This window comes from Macrotis lagotis, chromosome 1 (assembly GCF_037893015.1).
Source record: "Macrotis lagotis isolate mMagLag1 chromosome 1, bilby.v1.9.chrom.fasta, whole genome shotgun sequence".
Classification (NCBI taxonomy): domain Eukaryota; kingdom Metazoa; phylum Chordata; class Mammalia; order Peramelemorphia; family Peramelidae; genus Macrotis; species Macrotis lagotis.
In genome coordinates, this window is record NC_133658.1 from 858,704,026 (window position 1) to 858,714,708 (window position 10,683).

Consider the following 10,683-nt stretch of genomic DNA (forward strand, 5'->3'; position numbering starts at 1 on the left):
GATAGATAGATAGATAGATAGATAGATAGATAGATAGATAATAGATTTACTGTATTAGGAATTAAAGCATCATTATGTTATTATGAAAATAATCTTGACCTCTCAGACTCCCACCCCAAAAACGTGTCTTGGGCTGCCACTGTCTGCACTAGAAAATGCTATCTCTTGGTTGCCTTGGGGACTTAATATCTAGTATCTATGAGATCACAGCAGGAGACCAGAGGCAGCAATTCACTGTGACCCAGAGAAGGCCAAAGCCAGTGTAGAGTTGGAAGCTCAAAAGAATAAGGATTATTCTTGTCTCAGGGATCAAGGCAAGTAAAAGTCTAGAATCCAGGAAGTCCAAGGGGACCACATAGACAGCTGCAGTGAGAAGAACTCATAACTAGCCCTTATCCTAGACAGAGATTGTTTGCCTTCTGATCCTTCCCATACTTCCCATGAGGGAGTTTGTATCTTCATATGTGAGTAGGAGTAATTCATTATAACTAGCTATATGTACATATGCTCTGATCTTGGTTTTGACAGAATGAGAAACAGACGCTACTGTTTTGATGATTTTGTCAAAAGCATGGGAGAAACAATAGCAAGAGAAAAAGATCAAACCTATCTCCTATAACAAACATACTAATTGGAGGTAAAAGATGCTTTTTTCTTTTTACTTTTGTGAATAGGCATCCTATTATCCAACTAACCTTGATCATCTAGAATGAGCAAGGAACAGAGCCATGGGTCTTAAACCATCTTGGCTCCAAGGTGAGACACAAGGCACAGATCAAACAATTCTTAGGGTTTTCCCACTCAGTATAATTTTGGTTAAGGATGTGCTTCTATCCCATTGTGTTAGGTTTCAGTCCTTGGGAAGTGAGCAATTCCAATATACTCGGGAGGGAAGTTGGGACAGGGTTACCTTGAAGAAGACTGGAGAAGGCAACTCATGATCTCCAGCCTCCAGTCTATGATTTTTGGGATTGTGTAAAACTCAGGATCCAGGATCCAAATATTTTCTCTACTTCTTTAGCATTAAAAACAGAGAGAGCTCTAACTTCTGCTATTATCCTACAGGGAAAATGAAAAACAAGATTCTTCACATTTAAGAACCTGAGGAAATGAATCTGTATGGGACATTGGAAACATTAGAGATGAGTGTTTCACAAAACCTAAAGAACACACAAATCCCTACAGGTGATCCCTGAGATTCAGTGGGAAAATATCCATTCTTTCTGTTCCTTATTCAAAGCTTGTAAATAAACCTTTTTATGGATGGGCCTATGGGAAATGTTCTGGGTCCCAAATGTTTTTTCTTACATGTTCAGATGCACAAGATTCTGTATCCCATGAAAGTCAAGCTTTTATTGAAATGCCTTTGTTGTACCAAGGTCTGTTCTAAGGCCTAAGAATATAAAAACAACTATGAAACCATTCCTGACCTCATGAAGCTTGGGTTCTACTAAGTCATGATGGTGGGGAATAATCTTATTTCAGGTTTTCTCTTACTGAACATGAGAGAATCTTTGTGATCAAGAAGTATCTTAAAGACTCCATCATTATTGACTGCCAAGCAGTGCAGAAGCCCCGTCTATGGGACTGGTACTCTGATCAACCCAGTGAGCCCCTGCCTATTGACCAGTAAAGGTCTGCAAACCTTCCGAAGATGTAGCTCTTCTTGGTAGGTCACAACAACCAGGCTGCTGGAGAAGAGTCAGCTTCCATAAAAGTCCAGGTTCAGTTACCTCTAAGGGTACCTTCCAGCTCTGATTCCATGCCACGATGTTCTTATTGAGTCAAGGCAATGTTATAGGACAGGCGACTGGTGGTGCAGTGTAAAGAACACTGGGCTTGAAATCAAGAAAACTCATCTACATGAGTTCAAATCCAGCCTCAAACATTATCTGTATGACTCTCAGCAAGTCACTTTACCCTATTTACCACAGTTCCATCATCTGCAAAAATGTTTTCTTGATAATGTGCCAAAATCTACTTCTCTATAATTCTATCCTTTGGTCCTAATTGTGTGACTCTGGACAAGTCATTTAACTCTGCCTCATCTCTAAAATGAGCTGGCAAAGGAAATGACAAACAACTCCAGTGTCTTTGCCAAGAAAAAACCAAGTGAGATCATGAAGAGTCAGACAGGACTGAAACAACTGAACAACAAAAGTAGATTATAATACAAATCAATTTACTCATATTTTTTCAGAGACAATGTGTAGTCTAATAGGAGGAACTCAGGAATTTGTAATGAAATTTGTAGTGGCCTTGGACTGGAGTCCTAGTTCTGCCACTATTTTCTTGGGTGATCTTGGGCAAATCACTTTTAACATCATTGGGCCCCAGGTTGTCCTTTTATCCATTACACCACTCTGTCTCTCTCAATATCTTTATTTATATGTATATGTGAACCCTCATATATCATGCCCATTCAACGTATTCTCTTTGCTTGTGAGACCAATACGTCTTTGAGTTTGACTTATTCAAAAGTTTTCTTTTCCTTACTCATATCAGTTTAGTTTTCTGTTAATCTATGTGGATAACTGACATTCCTACTCTGAGTGAATCTTGCCCTTCCCTAATCTCTCTTGATATTTCCTTCTGGATCACCTTCCTAGTCAGGTCATTTTTAACATATTATTCTGTTTTCATCCATGGGGAGGGGATTCTGTATCATAATAAATTCCTATTATCTGATGTAAAAGAGCAATAGACTTTGTTTGATAACTGGTTCTTCTGTCCTTCTCTATTGCCATGGCTTTTAAGAGCCAAAGTTCTGGCATGATTGGCTCAAGATTAGTCAAGGTCCCTTGTTTCTAATATTAAATGATCATTGACATAGCATAAGGGAACAGAAAGAGAAGTGACATGTCACATTAGTCAGAGAAGAGATGAAGAGGGAAGAAGAAGAAAAATATTCTGCTGAGCAAGGAACCAATTTATCTCCATATTAAAACAGTTGCAATCAGGGGAAATGGAGGAAAGAAGCCCCAGAGAGTTGTGTTCATTTTGGGAGAATAGTAGTTTTAATGACATTGACTCTTCCTTGTTATTTATGATATCAAGGCCTCTAAAAGGAAATTGCTGAGATGCTTTTCTGTTCCTGAATCCAATCTGCATGGGTTGAAATTATCATAGATGGATGGATTAGCCATGGCATCTGGAGGTTGGCAGAGAAGATCAAAAACAGTCAGCTGAATATGAAACCACAGAAGCAGGAACACTTCTGACTTATAGAATTGAGTTTTGTGCTGATAAAACCAGTCTGTCATCACAAGGTTTGCCCATGTTCAGCTCTTGCTGGGACAAGGGATTCTTCTTTTCCTGATCTGTGGGATTAAAACAGACTAAACTTTCCTGTGTGTGTGTGCTAAGGCTGAGACTTAGTGACGAGTGTTGAGCTTTCAAACGTATTGCATATTTACCTGTTTTAAATTCCTAAGGTAATTTAGGGGTGTTTAGTTTGAAGAAGAGAAGGCTTAAGGGGAAACACAATAATAGCACTAATCATAAACATAACAATAGTTGGTATTTATATAAGGCTTACTCTGTTCTAGGAACTTTACATATATTATCTATTTGATCCTCATTTTGCAGCTGAGAAAAATGAGACAGGCAGAAAATAAATGATTTACCCAGGATTATATAACTAGTGTCTGAGGAGGATGTGAGGTCCAGTATCTATCCACTGTACTACCTAACACCTCTAATTAACTCTCTAATTTATTTATTAACTCACTTCAAGAATGTGAAGGGCTGTCTTAATCTACTTGCCTCCAAAGATGGAAACTGGAAACAAAGAATAGAAATTACAAGGAAGTAGACTTAGATATAATTTTTGTCCTCTTGTCAAATTGCATTTCTCAAGCATTATTTTATCCCCTTTTGTGTTTATTATTGTAGCAATATTATAATTGAAATCATACTGCCTTTTGCATTGCTAGTGTATGATTGAACTAAAATGCTACTGAGTCCCTTCTAGTGTTCAAATTCTGTGATTCTGTCATCTTCCTTGGCTGTCCTTTCTCCATCCCACCCTAATTACACAGGTGCCACAATAATCTCCTTAAAGCAAAAATCAAATCATGCCACTCCCCAGCTCAAAAACCATTAGTGGCTCCCTATTGCTCCTGGGAAATCTGAAATATTAAGCTTGACACTTAATGCTCCTTACCATTTGGCTCTGCAGATAGCTTTGCAGGCTAATTGCATGTTAGTTCCCTTCATGCACACTGTATTCCAGCCAAACTGGTTTATTTACTATTCCCCAAACTTGGCATTTCATCTCCCTATGTTTCTGTAGTCTGGCCTCTGTGCTCAGAATACATCCACTCCTGTCCTTTACTTCATAGAATCCCCAGTTTCCTTCAAAGCCAAGAACTATTTAGAGAAAAGCACACACACACACACACACACACACACACACACACTAGAGCATAAGCTATTTTTCACTGAATCTGTCTTCCCATTACCTTGCCCATAGTAGACACTTAATAAATGTTTTTTGGATTAGATTGGAAAATAAAAAAGAGTTTCATAACAGAGCTATCTACAATTTTAATAGGCAGCCTTGACAGGTAGTGATTCATCACTATGCTTGGTATTCCAGCCAAGGCTAAATGACAGTATGATAAGGGTGATGTAAGGAAGACTTATGCTGCTTTCAGAGATTAGAGAATAGTGTCTCTACAGTATTACAAATTTGAATGCTAGGATTCTGATTTTTCTTGATTCATTTTCATCCTCCTTTAGTTCCCACCAGGAAAGTACATTTTAGAACCATAGACTTGCCTAAAGACAGCAAAGGTTTTCTGTTGTTGTTTCATATAATAAAGGTTTTTGTTGCTATAGTTATTAGAAAATTCTCATGTCAAGCTCAGGTTTGGGCTGGTAAAATTTATGCCTTCCTCCTGTGTGACACTGATAAATTTTTTAGACCAATCTCTTACTGAAGAAATTTCAAGACTTTTTTTAAAAAGTTATTTTTATATATAGTTACAATTTCAACCCAGAATTTTGTCATAAGTAAAAAAGCAAGGAGAACTTGAAGAAAAATGTGACCCATTTTTCTGTTCTCCAGGTGGCTATTTCATAGCATAAAGAATGAGGACATTTTCAATCATGAGAACCTTGAGAGCAGAAGTGAAATTTGCTGCCTTTGAGTATCCCTTTAAGTATATGGCATTCATGCTTGATACAAGTAGGTTCTTTACCTCCACCATCTTGACTCCACTCAGGGATAGTGGATTGTGAAGATGAGTCCTTTGTGGAAGGCCAAAACAGATTTAACTATTTAAACTGATTCTAAGAGAGGCCCAAATACCTTTTTTAAAAAGGTAACTTTGGGAGCAGCTGGGTGGTGCAATGGGTAAAGCACAGGTCCTGGAATCAGGAGGACCTAAGTTCAAATTTGACCTCAGACACTTAATAATTACCAAGCTGTTTGACCTTGGGCAAGCCACTTAACCCTATTGCCTTGCCAAAAAAAAAAGCCACAACCAAAAAAAGGTAACTTTGGCTTTCAAGTAGTAATCCAATCAGCAAAAAGACAGCTATATCTTACAATATGGAGGTCATGAAGTTTCATTTAAAAATCCATTGAAGACTACTCAACCTACCCACTTTCTTTGTAGAATTGGGGGGACTATGCGCATGGAACACTGTATATAATATAAGACAAGTTTTTCAACACATTGATTAGTTTTGCTGAAATATTTTTTCCTTCTTTTATTCTTTGTCATAAGCTGTCTCATTGTAAGACATCTCTCTGGGAGTTAGAAGTGGGAGAGGTGCACTGAAAAAATGTAGGTGATATTAAAAACAAAAAGAAATTGATGCTTATAAAATTTCTTTTTAATTTTAAAAGTCTGAATTTAAGAAGTATGCTATAGGGGCGGCTAGGTGGCACAGTGGATAAAGCACTGGCCTTGGAGTCAGGAGTACCTGGGTTCAAATCCAGTTTCAGACATTCAATAATTACCTAGCTGTGTGGCCTTGGGCAAGCCACTTAACCCCATTGCCTTGAAAAATCTCAAAAAAAAAAAAGAGGTATGCTATACAGGGGCGACTAGGTGGCACAGTGGATAAAGCACTGGTCCTGGAGTCAGGAGTACCTAAGTTCAAATCCAGCCTCAGACACTTAATAATTACCTAGCTGTGTGGCCTTGGGCAAGCCACTTAACCCCACTGCCTTGCAAAAAAAAAAAGTATGCTATATGAACTTCAGAAAAGCCTGGAAAGACTTGCATGAACTATGCTGAATGAAGTAAGCAGAATGAGGAGAACATTTTACAATGCAATTTGTGAGATGATCAACTATGATGGACTTAGTTCTTCTTAACAGTTCAATGATCAAGGAAAATTCTAAAAGACTTGTGATGGAAAATGCTATCCACATCCAGAGAAAGAACCGTAGAATCTGAATGCAGAACAAAGCATACTATGGTCACTTTAAAATTTTTTTTGATTGCTTTTTCTGCTTTTTCTCATTTTCTTCATTTAGTTCTGATTGTTCCTTCACAACATGACATGTTGTAAAACATGCAGGACTAAAAAGCTTTGGAAACAAAGCATATGGAACATAAGGATATGTGTTAAAATTGATTGTACATGTCCAACCTATATCAGATTACTCTCTATCATGGGGAGGCAGGAGGCAGGGGAGAATGGTAGAAAAATGCAGAACCCAAAAGCTTACAAAAAGATGAATGTTGAAAACTATACTTGCATGTAATTGAACACACACATACATATACACACACACAAACACACACACACACCCGTACCTCTCCTACATTTTTCACATCCCATTAAGGAAAAACTCACTATAAATTGATATACTGGAAATTTTTATTTTTTTGAGTTAACTTCCAGATTATATTTTAGGTTGTTTCACACAGGCCATTCTGTAATGACAAGATAAGAGTAATCCATATTCCTTTTGGTAACTATGAGTACTCTAGAATCCTTGGTTATCTTCCAAATTCTTAAAGATTAAATAATATTTTATTTATTTCATTATATTCAACTTCTTTGAAAAGACTGAGCCTCAGTTTTTGCTCCTTTGTAAAATATAGGTTAATACTTGGCTCTGCCTACTTCATGGATCTTTTCCCTAGTTATTTCTGACCACTGTGTTGTAATCATTGAAACCTGTTTCATTCCCCCACTACCCAATCCCTTCTTCCCATTCTCCTCACCAAATTCTCCTAATCCTATATTCTAAATACCTCTTTGGTTGTGTTCTGCTCTCTGGAAAAACCTCTCTGGTGACTTTACCTATTCACTCACTCCCCAAACACATTTAAATTCAATTCACTTGCATGTCATGACACTCTGATGTCATGGTACTATTCAAGAACAAAAGACACACAACAATTATCCTCAGGAATGAAATTATAGACTTGCTTTCATTTTAAATATCTTTCTTTCCCATTCCTTCCCTCTTCTGCTTCATATTAAGACCTGGCTTCCTCCAGATGATATCCACCTGGCCTCCCTTTCCAGCACTAGCTGATTTTTTTTAAACTAGAGACCATTCTTGCCCCTATTCTAACCTAGCCTTAATACTAAATGGCTTTATCTCAATCAAACTGAGACTTGGGAAAGACCTTAGCTTAAAAAGGTCTCTTACTTCATCCAGAGTTATCTCCAGTCATTCTAATCTATATCTTGTCACTGGACCCAGATGATTCTAAAGGAGAAAGTGAGACTGATGAATTTGCACACTCCTCCCTCATTTAAATCCAATTCACTTTCATGTCATGGCACCACCTTCCTGATGTCATGGTCCTCTTCGAGAACAAAGGACAAACAACAAGTCACTCACAAAGAAGACTATACCCTTGATCTTGTCATCACTTTTTCATGTGTGTGTGTGTGTGTGTGTGAGAGAGAGAGAGAGAGAGATTCCAAGGTCACAAAGTAACAAGTATCTAGGCTGAATTTGAACTCAGGTTCTCCTTATTAAAGCACCAGGGCTCTATCCACTCCACCATCTAGCTGCTCATGTATCTCTCTTTATGCCTTATAACCCCAAACCCTCTTCTTTCTACTCACCTTGATCTCCAGTCCCTTGACCCTCTGAGTTATTTCATAGGTCAATACTTCTGCACTAGCTATGCTCTCCTTTCTCATCTTGACTGACCCCTTGTTGAATCGGTACAACTCTAGAGCATCCTCTTCTCTTGAATCTTTGTCTCTTTATATTGTCAGTCTTGCCCTCCCAAACCTCAGCCTTGTATCACTCCCAGCATGCCTTCCTTGCCTTAACTCTCACCCACATGCTACTGAACAAATCTGGGGACCATGCTGCCTGGGCCCACTACAAATTTATGTTACTTTACCTCAATTTGGCCTTCATTGACTTCTTTTTATACATCCCTAATAAATTCACTAATCCACTCACCACAATGATTGTGCCAAACCTTTCCATCCCTCCTCATACATCCCATGGTTTCTCTTCCCCTGCCCACTTTCAGTTTGAAAACTTTGCCTCATAGTTTACTAAAAATAGTGTGACTTTGTGAGAGCTCCTTTTCTCCTCATCTCAAATCACTTAGATGTCCTTTGCTACTCTCTCCCTTCATTACTCACATAATGAAATGATTCTCCTCTTTGTCAGGAAAACCACTCTACATTGCAACACATCTTATCCAGTAGATTGCCATCACCCCCCCCATCTTTCCCAGTCTCTCATTAATCTTCAGTCTCATTCTCACTACTGACTAATTCCCTGTTTTCTATAGATTTGTCTATGTTTCCTCCATCTTCAGAAAACTCTTTGCTTTATCCTATTTCCCATTAGCTGTCATCCCTTCTCTTTTCTAACAAAACTCCTTGAGAAGTCTGCACTAGGTATCTCCACTTTCTTTCCTTTCATTGAAAATACTGAAACCTGGCCTTCATCCTCATTATTGAACTGAAACTATTCTCTTCAAATTAAAGTCTTGTACTTGTGCTAGCAATGGATCCCCTATAAATTCCTTCTGACCAGTTGCTTCAACCTCTTAGCATCTGTGGATTGAGGATTGCTGAAGCCTCTTCTGCCTGTTCATTTGTCCCCCAAACCTGCTGCTGGCTTGCACCTGGCATGGCCCACTATAGACTCCCTGGTGCAGGGATCCAGATCCTAGGTGCTTATTTGCACTAGGGTTCTTGTTACTGACTTGCTCTGGACTGTGCTCCATTCTTACTCCAGTAAAACAGACCTTTCCTGCTGATTTTCTAAATTGTCTTGAGCTGGAAAATGTTTTTACCCCATCCCTTTGTTGCTTCTGTCACTCCAGAATTCATTTCAAGGCATGATGCTAAAGTTTTTTTGGAAAGGAATTTGGAGAGTTCAGTTGAGACCTTGCTTTCATTCTGTCATTGTGGTTCTACCCCCAATTTGGAGTGTTTTTATATGGCTATAGCTAATCTGGTTTCTTCTCTTGAGAAGAGCCTGTTTCTATCCTTAGATCACTTGAGAAAGAGAAGAGAAATTATCTTTAAAATAACTACTGAATATATTAAATACTTGGGGAAGTTTCTCTTCTCCAAGCTAAATATGTCCAGTTCTTTCAAATGATCCTCCTCCAATAGAGACTCAAGACCCTTAATCATTCTGGTTGTTGAAGACTCTCTGTCTTACCAACATTCTTTTTATGGTGTGGTACTCAGAAACATAGGCAATACTCTAAATATGCTCTTCCTAATATCTGGGGTGATGTCAGAAAAGAAATCATGTTGGGTAGATGATAAAATGGAACCTTTGGAAAATAGTACAGCTCAGGAACTAGAAGGGGTGTAGGATAGTTTGATCCCCCAAATCTGCTTGCTCTCTAGTTCCTTGTTATAGATTAAAGAATTTAGGAGGGACGGCTAGGTAGCGCAGTGGATAGAGCACCGGCCCTGGAATCAGGAGTACCTGAGTTCAAATCTGGCTTCAGACACTTAATAATTACCTAGCCGTGTGGCCTTGGGCAAGCCACTTAACCCCATTGCCTTGAAAACATTTAAAAAAAAAGAATTTAGGGAAGGGGTCAAAAGGAGGAAGATTGCTTTCCATTCTAATAGTGCGGAATGCCATGATAATTGATCTTTTCTCCTACAGATTCTGAGAAAAAAACAGACTTCCTCCAGTCTCAGGAAAACAAGGAACAAACAGAGGGAATCACAACTCAAAGCCATGAAGAACAGCCAGGGACCCTCAATAAGATCTCCCAGTGGACTGACATGAATTCCCTTGCCGCTGATATGATAGAGAACCATCAACTTGCCACTGAAATTGCCCAGGGCTCCTTCTCCCTGCTGCCATGCTATATGAATCAAAGTTACTCCCATGGGAAAAACCTCCTAAAGGTGGCACAAGGAAGTTTTGTTCAGCAGCAAAAGATCATGTCAAACTTGCATGGCTTAGCTAATGAACTTAGTAAAGAAGTAGCATTTATGAAACTGAAATGGAGGATATAATTAGGGGAAGGGAGAGGGGGGGTAAGTGGGGAAAACATGTTGGGGTTGATCAATTAAAGTTGTTTTGGTAAGATATTGCCACAGTTTGCTCTTTGTATCATTCTTGTGGTTTCTTCAGAGGGTCCGACCTCTCTGCCTCAGTTTACTTGCCTGTGAAATGGGGCTTCTGATAGTATCTACTTCACAGGGTTATTGTGAGAATGAAATGAAATAACACATGAAAAGCACTTTGTAAATGGC

General features: G+C 38.7%; 1 long non-coding RNA gene across 1 annotated transcript; it reads left to right on the forward strand.

Moving 5' to 3' along the window:
* The first annotated feature begins 244 nt into the window (after positions 1–244).
* LOC141490973 (uncharacterized) lies at positions 245–10,447 on the forward strand. The gene is made up of 3 exons (XR_012469411.1): positions 245–314; positions 1,066–1,185; positions 10,085–10,447. It is a non-coding gene; the product is annotated as an uncharacterized LOC141490973 (long non-coding RNA).
* The last annotated feature ends 236 nt before the right edge of the window (positions 10,448–10,683 follow it).